Source organism: Ctenopharyngodon idella, chromosome 1 (assembly GCF_019924925.1).
Source record: "Ctenopharyngodon idella isolate HZGC_01 chromosome 1, HZGC01, whole genome shotgun sequence".
NCBI classification, from domain to species: Eukaryota; Metazoa; Chordata; class Actinopteri; order Cypriniformes; family Xenocyprididae; genus Ctenopharyngodon; species Ctenopharyngodon idella.
The window spans coordinates 1,154,614-1,174,785 of NC_067220.1; the positions used below are offsets into that span (position 1 = coordinate 1,154,614).

Consider the following 20,172-nt stretch of genomic DNA (forward strand, 5'->3'; position numbering starts at 1 on the left):
TTAAGTTTGTTCATGTAACCTGTGTGTGCAATCTCTTTCTCTGGGTTTAGTGTGTGTAATTTATTGTTCATATTTTATTTTCGTTTTGTAACAAACACAACCAAATATGTTTTTAAATCTTACATTCTTAAATCTCTGGCTCCATCTAGAGGTAAATCTGTGAGTAAGCTGTTGCTGTTTTGTTTTGTTTTATTGAAGGTAGTAGTTGTATTGTGTGTTAGTTGATACAGAACAGAGATCGAGAGGCTGTTTACACGACACCGTTGACAACTAAAAATGGAAATCTTTTTATGTGTTTTGCCCATTAATTTACATGACAACAGAGTTTTGGTGGCCTGAATATGCAAACTTTTGAAAACTGGTTTCAAAGTGCATGTTTTTGAAAACGATACCGTTGTCATCTCAGTGTAAACTGCAAAAACGCGAATCTGTGAAAACAGTGATGGCATGCGTATTACACACATGCGTATTATGTGTTTAGTCTACCCACTTTATTTTTCAACGCAAAGGTAAGGTGTTTTCTGTGAGTGTGTGAGACTTCTGATTTATTAACCGCTATAGGGAAATAATGAGAAGAATATCAAAGTGCAGTAAACTGTAAAATAAGGTGGATAGGCATGCGCGAGGCGAGAGCTCTGTAAAATAGTGAGTATGTGCGCAGGCGCGTAATCTTTCTTTACAAAGTGACATCGTAATACAGCATTTTAGTCATTTTCACGGATCCGTGTGAACGGGGATAGTTTTGATAACGTTGTCATATGTACAAAGGAAAACTTCTCCGTTTTTTTTTTTTTTTTTTTTTTTTTTTTTTTTTTGATGATTTGTAAATTACACTTGTTTACTTGCCTTATGTTAATCTGGACGAATGAAACTTTGGCCTAATATTTTTGTTTTATGCAAATGTTTGTTTTATGACCACAGTGAAGGAAGCAGATAAACTCAAGTTGTAGTGATTTACTCTGTGGTTTATATGAAGTTTGACTGATATCTGCTGTCTGTGGTGCTAAATCCACATCTGTATATGACATTTTTTAATGCTTAAACTATCCCTAACCCTAACCTATCCAAATAAATCAAGCAAACAGACAAACAAAAACTCCTTGTATCAAATGTGTTTTTTTCCCCCAGAACTTCTTTGTATGGGCTCTAGGGGACATATATGGATATGTATATGTACATATACACCCTCTAGTGGCACTTTTAAATAATGCTCAATTTCCGCCAATGTCTTTTGTCCTTATATAGAGAAGATGAAACCTGTATGATCTCTCAGTATCAGACACTGTAACCTCCACTAGGTGGCGCTCTTTCAGTGTGATTAATGTAATATTCAGTCAGTGCTGATGGTGGGAGGGGCCAGTAAAGCTGCTCATTGCTGATAAAGAGCTGAATAAAGAGGAAGTAACTAAAGCAGACAGATGTAGAGACAGAGAGATTCACACAGAGAACATTCAGCATAAAGAAGACTGAACTCAACTCACAATGAAGATCCTCCTCATCTTCTTCACTTTCTACCTGATCTCAGGTCAGAGCTTTTCTCTTTCATCACTGCAGTAAAGATGCTGTTTTCTGTTCATGAGGTTTCTGATCACAGTATCAATCTGATTGACAGGTGCAGTGAGATGCTTTAGAGTCACTGGATATTCTGGAGGAAGTCTTCTTGTTAGTTCATGGAAGCCTTGGCATATAGACAATGCTAAATACATGCAAAAGCTACAGAGCACAACAATAATAAATAATGTGAAACAAGATCAATGGATTAATGAAGGAAAATTTACTTTATTTTGCAATGATTTTGAAAACCTCATGATCTACATTAGAAAACTGATCACAAAAGATGCTGGAACTTACCGGATTGGGGTTCATGGCGAGTGGTCCATCGATATGACTTTAAATGTGAAAGAGGGTCAGTCATTTTAGAATCAGAGTTTTTGTGTAATTTTTTCACAGCTTTTATGTAAGTAAAATATATTTCTTTATTTTGTGTATCACAGACTCATGTTGTAAAGTGTCTAAGAGAGTGATGGTGAATATTGGAGAAACTGCCACATTCAGCTGTGAATATTCACAGAATCATATTAATGATCCTAAAATCATATTCAAAGAAGTAAAAGACTCTATTGAGATGATCTACAGCATATGGAATAGGAAAGAAAGATTCAGAATTTCTGATGACAGCCATAAAAATCTCTTCAGCATCAGAATTACTGCTGTGAGACCAGATGATGGAGGAGTTTATTTATGTGGAGTTTGGATCAATGGACACTCGTACAGTTACTCCATTATTAATACTGTTCATCTACATGTTATGGGTGAGTAGAACAAACTATCAATGTCGTTTACTATTGTTGTGTGCTAGATGTCACATTTGAATCGATAAAAACACTAATTCAGTCAGATATTTGTGATTGACAGCTAAAGTGGGCGTGTCTAGAGTGAGCGGATACTCAGGAGGTCGTATGATGATCAAGTGTGAACATCCTCAATACAAAACCAAGACAAAATACATCTGTAAAGAATCAGATGGATGTTCAGAGAGGAAGAATCCAGGAGTTCAGGATGAATGGATGGAGAATGGAGATGTTTCTTTATATGACGACACCAGAGCAGGAGTCTTGATGGTGTTTTTTAGAGAGCTGAAAGCTGCAGATGCAGGAACATACAGGTGTGGAGTGAATGTGTCTCACTATACTGAGAGATTCACTGAACTTCAGCTGAAAATCACAGATGGTGAGGAACACGATATACTGTGTCTTGCATGTTTGAAGTATCTGATCTGATTTTTATGTAAACTATCTTGGTTTGTAGATGCAAAATATCCAAAGAGTGTGACTGAATCTGCTCATCTTGGTGAAGAAGTCAACATCAGCTGTCAGATCCCAGAGAAACATAAAGTTCATTTCTGCAAAGAGGATGATAATCACATCTGTCAAAACATCAGCACATCTACAGTGACAGAAATGAATGGTTCATCTGAGAGAAATGAAGAGAGAGTTTTTACAGTGAGCATCAGTAATGTGAGCGTGAGAGATGCTGGAGTTTACTGGTGTGGAGCAGAAACCAGAGACACACATTTGACTTTCATCTCCCTGACCACCAAAATTCAGCTCAACCTCATCAGTGAGTGAATCCAGATGATTTCATTGTAGTAAATACAGTCTATTCAGAATCATGTGTGTTAAATGTCTGTGTTTGTTGGTTTGCAGTGGCTCCAGTAGTGAGACGTGAAGGAGAATCTGCTGAGATCATCTGCCCTTATGATTCAATCTATAAATCAAAGTCAAAGTCTCTCTGTAAGGGGAAGTGCTCCACTAGAGATAGAAATACTCTCAATGAAGAGAAAGAGACCAAGACTGACAGATTGACTCTGAATGATGACGCCACTGCAAGTGTCTTCACTGGGACCATCACTGGACTGACAGCAGAGGATGCTGGGAAATACTGGTGTGCAGTGACATTAGAGAGAGACGTGAATTATCTTTACACTCATCTGATCGTCATCATGAACGAGGGTGAGGAAGGTTTATCATCTGAATATGTGAAACTATGGCTGTGAATTGATGTTCTTATATTTCTAATCATTTCCAGAGCTGAACTTGACTAAGTATGAAGGAGACGACATGTCAATCCAGTGCAAACATCATGATGAACATCAGAAACTCTTCTGCAAAGCACATGAACCCTCCATGTGTGTGAAGGATGGAGTTTCATTGGAGACGATCAGAGATGATCGATTCTCTTTCAGTGATGAAGCTTCTACTGGAGTCTTTACTGTAAACATCACTGATCTGAGAGAAGAGGATTCTGGGATATACTGGTGTGGAGCTCAAATCACCACTAAAGTCAACTTCACTGTTAAAAAGGGTAAGACATATTTTTTTATATATATTTAAATAGTTTAGGACTTACTTAAAAAAATAAATAAATAAAAGATTACGTGTGTCTTTTGACACTGTTCATTACCATCACATAAACAACTGAGAATGTCTCGGGTTACGACTGTAACCCTTGTTCCCTGAGAAGGGAACGAGATGCTGCGTCATCTTGACAACACTTTGGGGAACGCCCTTAGCGTAGCACGTCATTCATGAAGTATGAATGAAACTATTCCAATCCTGATTGGTGTTGCATCGAGACGCCCTCAGTGATGTGGCATGTGATGGCATACACGGAAACTATAAAGAGATGCCGGCACACAGTAGTGTCAGCTTTTGATAGCTCAAAGCAAGTCGCTCTCAGACATGCGAAGGCATGGCAAAGGCACGCAGTGTCTTGTTCCCTTCTCAGGGAACAAGGGTTACAGTCGTAACCTTCTCAGGGAACAAGGCTTACAGTTGTAACCCGAGACGTTCCCTTTTGAGGGAATTCGCGCTGTGTTGTATTGACGACACTTTGGGGAACATAATGCCCACTGTGCCATGCCAGGTGATGTCTGTCCTAGTGTGAAACTGTCCAGGCACAGCTTAGGACAAGAGGACCTGTGTGCCGGGCGTGGAAGGAAGATGCAGACTATAAAACGTCATGAATGTTTGCGAGGTAGCCCAGCCCGCCGGATCACATATCTCTTGCAGGGACACCCCCGAAAGCAGAGCTTTAGAAGACACCATGCTTCTAGTCGAATGAGCTCTTACGTCCAGAGGTGAAGGCATCCCACACCAACCTTGTAGGCCAAAGAAATTGCCTCGACAGTCCAGTTGCTGATTGTGTGCTTGGAGGCCGGGGATCCTTTCCTGGGTGACCCAAAACATACTAACAGCTGGTCTGACTTCCTCCAGTGAGAAGATCTCTGAACAAAAACTCTAGAGCCTGCACCGGGCACTCGTCTTTTGCTGACACATGCGGGAGGATGGAAGTCCTGAAGAATAGTAGATCCAGTCACATTAGAAAGATCACCTTAGGCATGTAGCCAGATGTAGGGTGTAAGATATCCTTCACCCTCCCTGGAGAAAATTCTAAGCAGGGAGGGGAATAGACAGAGCATTGAAGTTCCCCAACTCTCGTGAGGGACGTTATGGCCAGTAAAAAGGCTAACTTTAGTGTGAGAATCTTCGCAGATGCTGACTAAAGTGGTCGTCGTTCTCATCTTGCCTATTTTCAAGGTTAAGCTACCACACTAAGATCATGGGGCTCACGAGTCAATCTGGCTGAGGAGCAGGAGACAGGTCTGTCCCTTTCTCTCGTTCTCTCTGTCCTCATGCCGGCTTCTTCGGCTCGGGCAGAGGACGCTGCATCTCTTGTTTATGGCGAGATGGGTTTCAAGAGCGCCGCAAGAGGAGTTAAACGAGGTGATAACTTGTACACTGACCACAGGAACAAGAGGGCTTCCAGCCATTACACATTATTGCACTCACTAACCAGTTATAATATATAAGGTGTTTGAACACAGATGTGTGTCCACAGTGTGTGTAAACAATCAGCCTATAATGTAAAAATCCACCCACTCCTATTTTTAATCCCCATAAATCATAAACAGTACAAAAAAACATTACATATGTTCTGTTATTGGATGTACCAACGAACATAAGAGTCTCAGATCTGTCTCAACAGGCTAATGCAACAGGTTCTGCTTTGGGCTCAGGACAAGTTCCTGTCCCTCAGGGTGATTTACATCCATGGGCATTTGAATGTGGAAGCAGACTTACTGTCCAGGCAGACTGTGACACACGGGAATAGAAAAGTAGTCAAACAGATTTGGGAAAGATTTTACGAAGCATAGGTCGACCTATTTGCCTCCCAGGAGACAGCACAATGTCCCCTCTACTTCTATCTGAATCACCCACCCCCCCGTGTCTGGATGCCAATGCGCATACATTGCCCAGGCTGCATCTGTATGCATTTCCACTGATCGATCTGCTCCCGGCAGTCCTGGCTAAGGTCCATCAACAAGGGTCAGTTGATAGTGCCTCATTGGCTTACCACAATTTGGTTCTCGGAGATAATATCCCTCCTCGACGGCTTGCCTTTTGCAATTCTGATCAGGAGGGACCTTCTGTCTCAGGTGCAGGGAACAATAATTCATCCCCGGCCCAAGCTGTGTAACCTTCACATTTCGCACTTGAGGGGGACTAACTGAGAGATGCTGGGCTTCCAGCTGATGTCGTACAGACTATTCTGAGTGCCGGGGCTCCCTCCACAAGAAGAATCTATGCCCTTAAATTGAGTTTCTTTGAAAAGTGGAATACTGCACACAGTGCAGACCCAGTACACTGCCAGTTTGTTTCAGTGCTGGAGTTTCAGCAGGAAAAGTTATCAGCAGGCACATGTCCCGCTACTCTCAGGGTATTTGTGGCCACCATATCAGCTTGCCATGCCCTGATTGAAGGGGCTCCAGTGGGGAAACCCCCTTGGATCACCCGCTTCATCTGTTGAGCGAGGCAGCTGAGGCCTCCTGTTACAGTGAACATCCCTTCATGGGAACAGTCACCTCGAGTTGAAGAATGAGAAAAATGCTGCGCTCATCACTGTCCATTTTTAGCTAGCCGTCCAATCAGAGTGGAAATACAACACCTACTAACTGTCACAAAGTTCTTGCTGTACAACAACATCAGCAAGCAGAGAACAGAACAAAATGGATAAGAAATTAATATTGTTGGTCTCCGAACATACAGAGCAAGTACTCTACGTTGTGTTGACGTTTTTGGTCTGAAACAAATTATCTGCAAAATCAGTTAGTACAGTGCCACGGATATTCTGTATCATAGGAACAAAGCATCTCAACTGAAAAAAAATAAAATAAAATAAATGCTGCGATGCCGAAGCGCTCACAGATAGGCATTTTCCGCAGAACGTCTAGCGTTTTCAGCTGGTGGACACACAGGCTAAAGCCCCAGGTATACTTCACCTTCCGCGCCCGGATGTGTCTCGCGCGCAGTCGCGTCCGCGCATCTTTCAAAGTATACTAACCACGGATGCGCGCGGATGATCGAGTTCGACACATGCGCAGTACAATTTTTTTTCTATGCTTTTACCAGACATCGTGTCATCAACCAGACATTCGCTGGGCAGGATCGGAGAAGAAAAATAGTGCATCCACCATTGCAACATAGTTCAGAAGATACACCAAGAGAACAGTAATCAAAAACAATGGAGAAAGCATGCTTCTGAGTTTACTCGTCTTGTTTTTGAATCGTTCTTTACATACACTTCTTCGACGACTGCACATTGTGCTCAGTACTGTGAGTATTGCCACCTAGTGGGCTCTTCTGTCTTGCTTGCGCATGCGCTGTTGCACGCGCACTGTCCGCGCGGTCTCGAAATTTGGGCTGCGTGCGGATGGGGTGTGCGGCCGGCCGCGAGCCCTCCACATGACGAAAATTACGTCATGTGGACGGTGCACGAACGCGGACGGCCTAAAACGCAGGGCTTAACGATGTTTTTTCTCACGGCTATTACATGGCTATTCATGATGAAAACGGCAACATTTATGTTCAAAACTTCTTTGTAATGCTACAGCTCAGATTTAACTCTGATTCATTCACATCTGTGTATATTTACCATGAATTTTGTATGTTTGTAATGTCTGCAAATTATTCCAGTCCATTTCTCTCTAATCATCACTTTTTGTATTTTTCAGATTTCTCTTTGTTAAACATTATTTCTATGTGTTCGACACTGCTGCTGATTGGAGGATTCACTGTGACTGAGTGTTTATTAAGATGAGGTGATGCTGTCCTTCATGAACACACACTGATTATAACTACTACAGACTAACACAAAAACCGTTTATGAATAGTCTTTTTCCAAATGAGGACATCCAAAATGTCTTCAAAGGGACGTTTTGTCAGATGCAGGTCACAAACAAACATACTTTTAATTTTCATTTTTCTTAAAATGTGATAAAATATTAAAAATATAAGTCTTTTAAAATCTTTTTGGTCACAGAATTTCTCATGAACTCTGTAGGTGTTTTTTGTGTTTGCGTGACGATCAATCCAGCTCAAAGCCACAGAAAACAGATGAAGGTTCAGAGTCTCAGTTTAGTTTCCTGAAAAGATCAAAAGACTCACTCAGGAAACCCACAGAGAACAGAGAGAGACGCTGAACATCGTCTGTGGTCAGAAGACAATAAAGTCTAAGATTTGCCTTGTTATTACTGAAGATGTTCTATAATTAAAATATAAATAATTACTTTTGCTTATTTAACTATTAAACAGGCTGAACCACTTTCATGATTCACAAGTTGTTTGTGTGTGATTAGACTGTTTTACTTTAAACAAAATAATAAAAAATGACAATGACACATAATGTCTGTCAAATAAAAAAAAAAAAAATACCATAAATGGCATCATTTGTAATGCTAAACTATGTATATCTGTGTTCATTCTTTTATACAAACAACAACTGCAGTTTTATCACTGTAAGTATTTTGAATTTTCTTTGTGTGTGTGTGTGTGTGTGTGTGAGAGAGAGAGACTAAAGGTAATGCTCCAAAGGTAATGCTCTCGTCCTTGTGGTTTTTGCTCTTGCTCTTTATATTCTGTTGGTCAAACCAAGAAGCTCGTCAGCCACCTGCAGCTGTGATACAAACAGGAAATGTTTTTTTTTTTTTTTTTTTTTTAGCAACAATGGATGCAGACTTTCCACTACATAAAAGAGACACTGTGAATTTTTGTAATATATGAAATTATTATAGTATATATAAGTCTTCTTCCTAAAGGGTTTATATATATATATATATATATATATATATATATATACAACATTAGGGACTAACAAGTTCTAAACTATTTTTGCTGCCAACTGTCTGCTTGCTTTTCAAATGCTAAATGTTCTAACAGCACGACTGGACTTTTTTTTCCCCTCTCTCTGCAGGAGTAATTCATTGGTGATTTGTCCTCATCTGTTTCTGAAAATTAGCTTTTTAGTTTTTTTTTTTTTTTAAATTAGTCTAGTTATTGGATCTGTCATTTAAAAAAAAAAAAAAAAAATCTTTCTAGAATCCTTTGGCTCCATCTAGTGGCAAATATGAGTTAATGTCTGGTTTACTGGTTTTATTGCAGTGAGATTTAATTGTATTTGATACTGTAGGTTTTTATTATTATTATTATTATTAATATTCTGTTCTGTTTTGATGAATTATAAATTGCACTGATGTACACACTTCCTTTTACACAAGTTTGAAATGAAAGAGTCAATCTGAAGGAATGAAACTTTGGTTTTAAATATGTCTGCATTAACAATGAGTCCATGTAATTATCAAATATTATACCAAAGTCAGAGATGAAGGAAGGGAAGCAGACTTCAGCTGATGAAGCCTCTTATGATCTGAAATCTGTATGATCTTATTTGTATATATTTCACACTATATTTTGTATCTTTAGCACTTCCATTATGGTACATTATTTCAATCTTCTGTTTTGAATTATTACCTTATTATCCACCTTTATTTGCATTGCTGAAGTAAGCTGTTTTCTGTGAATGTGCGAAACTTCCTCATTCACTCTTATGTGTTAAAAATAAGGTGGATAGAGAGCATGAAAACCTGCGTGAGCTTTCAGTATCAGACACTATAATCTCCACTAGGTGGCGCAGTAATTTTAGAACAGCTGAGAGCCTTTATACACGCGGCACTGTTCTAAAATCACTGTAAACTACGGCTTCACAGGACTTGTTGCTTTTATACAAAGCTGTTCACTACATAAGACTTATATCTGTTCAAATAAACTGATTTATAATTTATTGATTTATGTAATGTGTTACCGAAGGTCAGTAATTCAGCTTTTCTGAAGTGTAATTTGATGTAGGTGGAAACCCAGCTAACAATGTTCTCATAACTTTGGCTAACGTTCTGGCAAGGTTCTCTCAATAATGTTGTGAGAAAACATTCTTAGCACAACATTATTCAGTTGTCCTTTAAATATTAAGGATCACTAAACTTTTTGGCTAATAAAATGGTGGGATGCTACACAGCAAAATATTGTTTCATGAACAGCACTCAGTGTTCATATGTGTCCACACTACAGAGTGTTAAAATAACACTGAGAGTTTATTAGATAATTAAGTGACCATTAGTGATGTGTCACAGTTCCCTTCATTCCCGGACTCCATTTCCCATGATCCTCCTGTTTCCTCACCTGCACTCACTTCCTCGTCATCTCCCCATCAGCACTCATCACCTGCACCTGGACCTGATCATCCACACACCCTTTATAATGGACTCACTCCCTGCACTCCTTGTCTGTTCTTAATGTTAAGCTATGTGTGTTTTGGTTATGTTCTGCTCCTTCGTGTAATAAATACCCTGTTTTGTGGATCTCCGTATACGCCTCATCTCTACTACAACCATACACCGTAACATGATGACACACTGAAAGAAAGAGGAACAAGCATTTGAAGTCACCATTATGGCAATCAGTGTTTCTGTAGTTGGGCTCTTGACTCTTGGTTGTATTATTAGTTTTACTCTGGCCACTTTAACAGTGTGTTCAGACACTTTTACTGCATCAGAGGAAGTGAAGGAGACAGAACAGCAGCAGGTGATGTTGACTGTTAGTTAATGTCGTAGTGTTTTGATTCACTGATCACATTTTAAGTCTAATCACTCAGAAGTGTGTTTTGTTAATTCGTTTGAATATTGTGCTACTGACCTAATTCTGAAAAATTATGAAACCGTATTATGAGCATAAAGCTAAGAACTATGGTGCCGTTTAGACTATAAATTTTGCAGCTGAACTGTTAATATTTAAATTTGAATATTTTTTTTTATTGTCACTGTTGTTGAGGTTTGTATGATGAGTGTTGATGGCTAAGTGTGTCTCAACTTTTACACAAGAGCTTGTAGTGTTTCTGGAAGATCTCGCACAGAGCAAATACTCTTCACCATCATGGTGACTTCAAACAAAACTTATTTTCAACCAAACATCAACATTTAAACCTCTGTTTATCTCAATAAGAACTTTTTGTACGTTTAAAAGAAGTTTTTTTTTTTTTTTTATCTTCAGTTGATTTCATCTAAGGCTGTGGCTGAGGTCAGTTGTAGATTCTGTTCTTGTTGTTTCTCTGTCCTTCAGTGATTCTGCTTATTAACAAAAGGTGTTCAAATGATTGAAAGAATGTTTCAGGAACATCATACTAACCTTTACATAACATTCTATTTACATTAAAGAAAGTGGTTATTTTTATGTTCTTGGAATGTTACAAATCAATGTTCCTATAATGCTGAGTTGGTAGTAAAAATTAAATTGAAAAAACATTTCAGGAACATTTTAATGTTTCCATAACAAAAACTGAACTTTTGGAAAACGTTCTTAGAACAAAAAAATGATAGCTGGGAAGACTGTGAATGTGTTTGTGTGTGGTGATGAATCTCAGTCATGTGCTGCAGATCAGCTGCTGTCCGCGGTGCTGAACATCTGAACGACTCTCTTCCACCAGCAGGAGATCACACTGACATTTTACTCTTAAAAATATGGTGAATCTGTTTTTCCTCTCTGGCTGTTGACAGTATTTTCTGATTTATGGATGATAAAAAGAGAAATCCAAAACAAATTATAACTAGATTATAATCCCTGTGTCCTGTTCTGTCTTCAATCTTTAGTTTTTCGTGTTTATTTCTCCTTGATCGTCTCCCCCAGGTGTGCCCTGTTACAACATTACGTTGTTAAGCTTGTTATCTCCTGTGTATATACATTTTTGGCGGTGGGGGGACAGTGCTCCTCAATCTCTGCACAGCCAGCACACCCATGGGGGCCCAAATGGGTTTGACCTGGCCTATCCAACTGGGGCCCTGCCACACTGTAAAATCCAACAGTGATTTCAGCTGATACTTTTTAGGTAACTTTACTTAGTCTTAAATTAATTGCCAAACTCTAGTAATGTACTATTCACATACTATGCCCATATTTTGGATACTTTGTTGTTGTGTGTTTTATAATATCCACTACTCGTTACAACGATATTAAAGATGATAAATGATGCATATTTACAGGTAAACATTTAGTACGTCATAAACCCTCTGTCTGCCGTCACGGCCAAGAAGGCCGTCTCTGAAACCTCTTCCTGCCCTGTTACGGCCAAGGAGGCTGCCTTTGGACTCTCTGTACATCCTGTCAAAGCCACTAAAGTCATCCCTGAACTCTCCGTGCCCCCCATCACCTCTGTTACAGCCTTTAAGCTCTCTGGTCTCTATCCCTTGGCTCTGCTGTGGTCTTCAGCTCTACTGTGGTCTCTGGCTCCCTGCTTTTCCTCAGTCTCCAGGCCATCTTCCACTACACGGGCCTGGCCCTCCATCCCTTCCCTGTTCCACCTCCGCTTCACCACCCTCCTGGACTTTTTTTTTTTGTGAAGCATCTGGAATCCTCTCCTTAAAGGGGGCTCTGTCATGTGTTCTCTGTGTTTATCCCTGGACTTTATTATACTTCCTCTTTCCTGTTCTCTCTGCAATATCTTACTGTGATATAAACCTTATTAGTCAAACCTGCACTTATAGTTACAATGTGAACCTCTGCTGTTTGCGTGTGTGTCCATCAGATGTCACTGTCAAATAGTGCACCTGTGAACATTAGTTTCACTTCCTGCTTTATTAATCTCTCTCTCTCTCTCTCTCTCTCTCTCTCTCTCTCTCTCAGAGGAAGTTGGCGTCTCCGTCACATTCAGCACTTCATGTTAAACATGTAACCAGGAAAGAAACACTCAAAACTCATCTGAACACACATCGAGAGCTTCAGAAGAACTGAATCTACTGACAACAGAGAAGATCATTTAATAAGAGAGAAGAATGAAGATCATCTTGACTTTCACTCTGATGATGATTCCTGGTAAGAATCTGAACTCAGAGTAAATCACTAAAAACAGCACAGATTTGATGAGGAGAGTCTTTCACTTCAGTTCATGATGTTGAATTGATTTTAAGAAGCAGTAGCCTAATTTAATCTGAAAGTTGGCTTCGTTCAGTCCCATAGAAGATATATTAAGATGTTGGTTTGTTGTAGGTGTCGTGAGGTCCATAAGCGTGACAGGATATTCAGGGTCTGAAGTCAACATCACATGCAAATATATTAAAGGAGATACAGCAAGTGCAAAGTTTTTTTGTAGAGGAAAGAAGCCGGATAAACCAAAGACTGAGTGGTGCTCTGAACTCATCAGGACTAATGAGAAAAATAAATGGGTTCATTCTGGAAGATTCTCTCTGTATGACGACACAAGATCAGCAGTCTTCAATGTGACCATCAGAAATCTGACTGAACTGGATTCTGGGACGTACCAGTGTGGAGTTGATAGAACTAAAGGAAAAGATTCCAACACTGAAGTGAATCTGAAGGTTATAAAAGGTGAGTAACTGAGAGCCTCAAACCCATGATGATCTCCACAACATCACACATAATGACAGTAATAATACTGAACACCTCTAGATGATGAAAGATAAAATCAATACTCACACTCTTAAAAATAAAAGTAAGGTAATACCATAGAGGATCTTTTTACATTTTTTTTTTTTATTATTATTTTTTTGGTTCCCCAAAGAACCTTTTCAGCGATCAGTTCTTAAAACATTTTTTTTTCTTACTATGAAGAAGCTTTTAATAATGTAAAGAATCTTTTTCCACCATAAAGAACCTTTTGTGCAATGGATGAACTCCATGGATGTTGAAGGTTCTTCATGGAACCATCAATGCCAATAAAAAAACCTTTATTTTAAGACTGCAGAGCAAACATGAGATCTTTATCATTATAATGTCACTTGAACTCTGAGCTTTTGAACTCATGTTAAAATCTTCCATGGACAATTCATTTGTATTATATTCCATTTGTTCCTGATTTAATGTGCTTAGGTTCTGTTTTCCTTGGTCTCCATGGTTGGTTTTTGTTTATTCCCACATTGGTTTCAATTTTAGTTCATTATGTGTGTGTGTGTGTGTGTGTGTGTGTGTGTGTGTGTGTGTATGTGTGTGTGTGTGTGTGTGTGTGTGTATATATATCATGTTGTTTGTTACTTATATATATATATATTGTCATAATAACATAATACTTTATTCTCTAGACCAAACTGTAGGATTTGTTAATCATTGTTTTGCTGATAACAGAAAGCATGTTTTCATAGTTTTTTCAGTAATAATAAATAATGTCAGGACAACAGTTTCTTCTGACTGTACTGCTAATCAAGAAAGATGATGTAAGCTTATTGTAATATTTAAATGAACACAATCACAATTATTATATCCATCATAACATCTATTGCCAGCATTTGTTATGTCTTTATTCACACACTGTAAGAAATTGCTGTAAATTTTATGGCAACTTACTGGCAATTTTGGTTGCCAGTAAGCCTGTAAATTAACAAGAGTATTGTAAGTCATCAACTACAATTTTACTGTAATATACAGCAAAACAAGAGCAGCTGTGAATTTACAGTTAACAGCAGCATGCATGTGCTAAAGTACTGAGCAGAGAGATCATCACTGCATCAGCAACACTTTCAGTCCTCCTGACAGTTTCAAGATGCTCGAAGACGACAGTTTGTGGTTTTGTGTGTGAAACATGTCTGATGGTTAAGTGTGAAAAACATCAGCGTCTGTGAGTCAAGGGAAGTGAAGTATGTGTGAGTGAAGAAGGTAATAAAACACTTTGTTTGTGACACTGACTTCTCTGTGTTTCAGAGACAAACTATCACAGAACAACATCATCATCATCATTGTCATCAGTTGAATCTCCAGCGATCAGATCTGCGTCTCCTGTAACAGGTACAAACTCTCTCTGAAACACAAACACATTCATTTGTATGTGTGGTTCAGATTGAGAGTCTCTGGTGTTTTCAGGCTCTTCTCTGGTGGTCAGTGTGTCTGTGGTTCTGCTTCTGATCAGCACTGGACTCGTGTTCATGATCTGGACTCTCTGTAGGAGGCGTCAGTCAAACAGTAAAATTCTTCCATTTTTACTTTAAAAGGACTTTTATGACATTGATCAAAATTATACACTTACATTCTTATAGACATTTTATTTCATAAAAACAAATTTGTTGCCTCCTGCTAGCTACAGCTAAAGATGAGGGGAAAAATAGAGAAATATGAGAATGTGAAGAGATTTACCAAACAGTTAATTTTCTTGTTTTTGACAGACGCTGATTCCTCCTCCAAAAGATCTCATTCGACTCCAGCAAACAATGAAGCGGTTAGTAGAATTACTGTGATTTAGAAGAAGATATTTGTTTTGATCAATAATGAGAATGAATTATATTACCTGATGATTTAAAGACTGAGGATCTCCAGAGTTGTTAATATTATTAAATATTAAAATTTTTATTATTAAATACATATATGTTCTGTCTCTCATCAGGTTTCTGGCACTGGTTGTGTTTACGGTACAGTTGAGAAAGCCACTGGTGACTCTCAGCGCTGCATCACATCTGCTGAGGATCTGAATTACGCAGTGGTGAATTTCCACAAGAGATCAGACCGTCCTGACAGTGTCAGTATCAGGAATAATCAGGATTACAGTGAATACGCTGCTGTCAATCATCTCACAACTGCAGAGAATGTTATAAACTGATGCATTTAAAGATACGGACTGATTCACAGTAAACAGGGTTCAATCTGAGCACCATATGAGACACGTACTGTCTAAACACATCATATTTAGCATATATAGATTGATTGTAACGTCAGATGAGTCTGGTTCCTCTTTTCCTCTGCTATATTTAAATGTCCTGACTTTTGTAAGAGTTCTTAAATGAGTCAGGTATTTTTTTGTGTGTGTGAGATATATAATTTTCTTAGTTTTATAAGTTTGTACTTAAGCGTGTAGATCTAATCTGAGGTAAAATAATTTTAATTTTCTGAGGTAAAGGTAAAATGTGTATTGTTTTTTAAATGCATCATTAAATAGAATCACAAAATAATGACTGTTTTCAGACAAATTTCAAATACTCCCACATTTCAGAAAAAAATGACTGGTTGATTAATGTGATTTTGTCAATCCCAGTAAGGCTGCTCAAATAATTAAATCATACTCTCATTTATATTCCAGTGGTTTCTGAATACTTTGTCCAGTTCAGTTTATTTGATTTGATTTTTTCACAGATGACACTAGTTTATAAAGCAGATCCTGGACAAGTCTGATCTTCTTCAGTGGTTTTCAGTCCTGGTCCTGGAGATCCATCACTTGTCTCTCTTCTCTGACTCGCTGCGTCTGAAATCACACACTGTCTGAGTAGGTACTACATTTGAGTTTGAACTTACTTCATGACCATTAAAATATATTCTATATAGTAGTAATCTGGATGTACTATATCCACCATATTGCCATAATCATGTGACCTAGTTGCGTCACTTCACCTTCATTCATAAATTCTCTCCCGTGGCCTCATGGGATAGTAAAGTGTCCATCAGATGCACAGTAGTAGGTCATCCGGGTACTTTTCGCCTCGTTTTTCGAATATATTTGGAGATGCTACTCTCTTGGTGTACAGTTCTCACCTAATGAACTGATGATCTGAATCAGGTGTGTTAAATAAGGTTAAAGGTGCAGAGCGATGGGTCCATATGGGACCAGGACTGAAAATCACAGATCTACTGTGTTCAGAGCAACTTATTAAAAGATCTTGATTTAAAAAAGTATATAAAATAATAATTTTGGTTTTTTTTAAAAAGTTAATATTTTTAACAGTTTTCATTTTTAACAGCTTATAACAGTTTTTTTATATATATATTCAAAGACCTGAAAATTATTATTTTTTTTAATCTGTGATTAATTTTCTGTCTCAAAGTTTCTCACGAGCGCTGGAGGTGTTGTTTGTGTTGGCGTGATGAACAGGCTGTTTTTTCCGTCCAGCTCAAAGCCACAGAAAACTGCTGAAGGTTCAGGGTCTCAGTTCAGTTTAATTAAACAGACTCAGGAAACCCACAGTGAGACACATGAGACTGAACAGAGAGAGACAGAAGATCAACATCCATTGTGAGCAGAAGACAATAAAGACTAAGAGCTGATCGTTCACTAATTCACCTCCAACATTTACTGAGAGATGAACTTTTCGCATCAAAAATAAAAAAATAATAAAAAAATATCCTTGTGGGAATTGACAATGTCTTTAATAGTTCTTTAAATGTCATGCATTTATATTGTTAGTACATTTATGTCAATACCACTTTAAACAAGTAACATCTTCAAGATTCACTTTGAATTTCACTGCGTTTTAAGATTTGTTCATCACTTTCTTTCTGGTCCGATTCTAAATATCAGCATATCTTTGTATAGCAGTAACAGTGAGAATCGTATAATAGTGCATTTTTTAATTCATTTTGAATTCACCCCAGTTTATATATATATATATATATATATATATATGATGAAGAGACTTGCTTGTAAGTGTCTCAGGTCTTTGTGTTCACAGTGTTGTTTGATACTGTGGTCAGTGTGGTAAAGATCAACAGCATGAGATGCTCTTCAGCTTGTGGTTTTCTTTTAATCTATTTATGTTTGTTGGTCAAAACAAGAAGCGCTTCAGCCTCCTGGAGGTGTGATAAAAAAGGAAATGTTTATCTTAATGATGGACACAGACTTTCCACTCCATAAAAAGATGCTGAGAATTTATTTAATATATGAAAAATAATAATATTATTTATAATATATCCCAGCTATTCAGAATCCTATTAATCTATTCTGCTCCAAATGGTTTTAGTCAGATCAACTAAACATATTTGCTAGAGGGAGCTGAAATCTCAAAACTGTATTTGTTAATAAGCCAAACCAACTGCAGTCATAAATAAGTGTTCATTATAAAAGATCTGCTTGCTTTTCAAATGTTAAAAAGTCCAACTGTTCAGATCTCTTTAATTTCTGTAGCACTGATACATTTTACATTGTTTGATTTTGGCATTCAGCTTTATTCTGTGATGATAAGACAAACAACTCAGAAGAAAAGAGAATGTGAATCAACACTGAGCCGTATTGTGTCTGACTGTCTGTCTTCTCTTCTTATTTACATAGTAAATAATAAAATATGACACGACAACCCACGCGAGAGCCAATGAGATTTAAGCGCAGTTTCTACTCCTCCCTTTTCTCCTTATATGGCGCTGAGCGCTGCGCTTCCGTTTGAATGAAAACAAAGTTCGCGGGTGAATCAAAATTTGAACTGACAGATCAGAGAAGAAGATTTTCTGTGAGTAATCAATTAAATTTAGATCTGTTCCTCACACAAAGCTGATTTATGTATTCAGAACACTTAAAAAACACCACGAAGTGTATGAATGACTTTTATGGTAACTTATTTGATCTTGCTTTAACTAATGGTACAGATTCAAACAACACTGTTAACTGACTGTGATAAATTATGAAATGCCTCATGATACAGTGTATACATTAGTATATTAAACATTTCACTCTAAAACTTGTGAAATATAAAAAGGACTCGAACATTAGGCCTATATCAAACTATATGTACATTTTCTGAAAGAAATATGAATACTTAATGCGAAACTTGCCCCGACAATGCAATGGGATGATTGCCAGGTCTTTAAAAAAAATTGGTAAATGTTATAATTAACTCATTCCATAAATAGATTTATTATGCAAACTGCAACGTTTCAGAAACAGGATTAAAACTACCATTTTGTGAAATTCCTTAGTTTCATTTAAATAGAGACAATAAAAACATTGAACTAATACATGGTCTGAAAAGATTTCTTGAGAGCATCAACTTGTCTGAGACTGAAAACACAAACACAAATGTCTTATTCACACCTCTGGCTCCATCTAGTGGTAAATATGTGTTAATGCCTGTTAAACTTGTTGGTTTTTGTACAGTCTTTGTGTAGGTCATGGTGTGTTAGTTGATAGAGTAGATGCTTGTTTCTTATTCTTCTGTTCTGAATAATTATAACTGATTGACATTATGACACTGATTTACACACCTGTGAATCTGAAATGAAAGAGTCAATCTGGAGGAATTAAACACCGCCATAATATGTGATAATTACATGGACTCATTATTCATGTAGATGTTTTAACAACCAAAGTTAAAGATGAAGCAAAGGAAGCAGATGAAGTCAAGTCTCAGCATTTCACTCTTTGTTCAGTTTGTGTTGTTAAACTGTCATCAGTGATGCTGAAGTTTGATTGACAGCTGCTGTCCGTGGTGCTGAATCCACAACTGCCTGTTAAAGAGACAGAAGCAGCAATCAGACTCAGACTTCAGCTGATGAGCCTCTGATGATCTGAAATCTATATTATCTTATTTGTATATGATATATATTTTGTATCTTTAGCATTTTTGTTATGGTACATTATTTCAACCTTCTGTTTTGAATTATTACCATATTATCCACTTTATTTTGCAGCGCAGAAGTAAGCTGTTTTCTGTGAATGTGCGAAACTTCCTCGCTCACTCTTATATGTTAAAAATAAGGTGGATAGAGAACATGAAAACCTGTATGAGCTCTCAGTATCAGACACTATAATCTGTTCTCTACACAACCTTTCCAAATAAACTGATTTATAATTTGCTGATTTATGTAATGTGTCACTGATGGTCAGTAATTCAGCATAAGAAGTGTAATGTGATGTCTATGAGAACAGGAGCTCATCTGAACAGACTGTGAATGTGTTTGTGTGTGGTGATAAATCTCAGTCATGTGCTGCAGATCAGCTGCTGTCCGCGGTGCTGAACATCTGAATGACTCTCTTCCACCAGCAGGAGATCACACTGACATTCTACTCTTAAAAATATGGTCAACCTGTTTTCCCCTCTGGCTGTTGACAGTATTTTCTGATTTATGGATGATAAAAAAAGAGAAATCCAAAACACACTCTGTAAAAACCTTTAACTTTTGGAAATATATGCAAATGTGTGCATATTTAATTATATAATACTCCATTTGCATATTTAAAAATTTCAGAAAACTTGTAATACAAAATAATTTTCACATTGTACTGTTATTAATCATGTCATGTTCTCTGTGTTTGTCTGTCTTCAATCTTTGTAGTCTGTTGTAGTTTCTCATGTTGATTTCTCATTGATCGTCTCCCCCAGGTGTGCCTTGTTACCTCATTATTTTGTTAAGCTCATTCGCCCCTGTGCATATACATTTTTGGGGGGTGGGGGGCAATGCTCCTCAATCTCCACATCCCCACCCCCCACGCTGAACGAGACATGGAAACGCCGCCTCAACCAACTGAACTGATCAGAGCACTGTCATTCACTGCCTATTATTGTGTGTACATGTGACAGTTCTCAACACC

The 20,172-nt window shown here is 37.9% G+C and overlaps 1 protein-coding gene and 1 long non-coding RNA gene across 9 annotated transcripts in view; one reads left to right on the forward strand and one right to left on the reverse strand.

Annotated features, from left to right (window-relative positions):
- Positions 1-20,172, reverse strand: part of LOC127508732 (uncharacterized) — a 488,047-nt gene that overhangs the window by 174,793 nt on the left and 293,082 nt on the right. The window contains exon 2 of one of the 8 annotated variants that reach the window (XR_007928904.1): positions 3,080-3,113. The exons of the other annotated variants lie outside the window; for them this stretch is intronic. This is a non-coding gene — a long non-coding RNA (uncharacterized LOC127508732). The remainder of the gene's footprint in view (positions 1-3,079; positions 3,114-20,172) is intronic. 8 annotated transcript variants of the gene reach the window in all.
- The window catches only part of LOC127500999 (uncharacterized), a 385,015-nt gene that overhangs the window by 93,610 nt on the left and 271,233 nt on the right, over positions 1-20,172 (forward strand). The window lies entirely within an intron of this gene.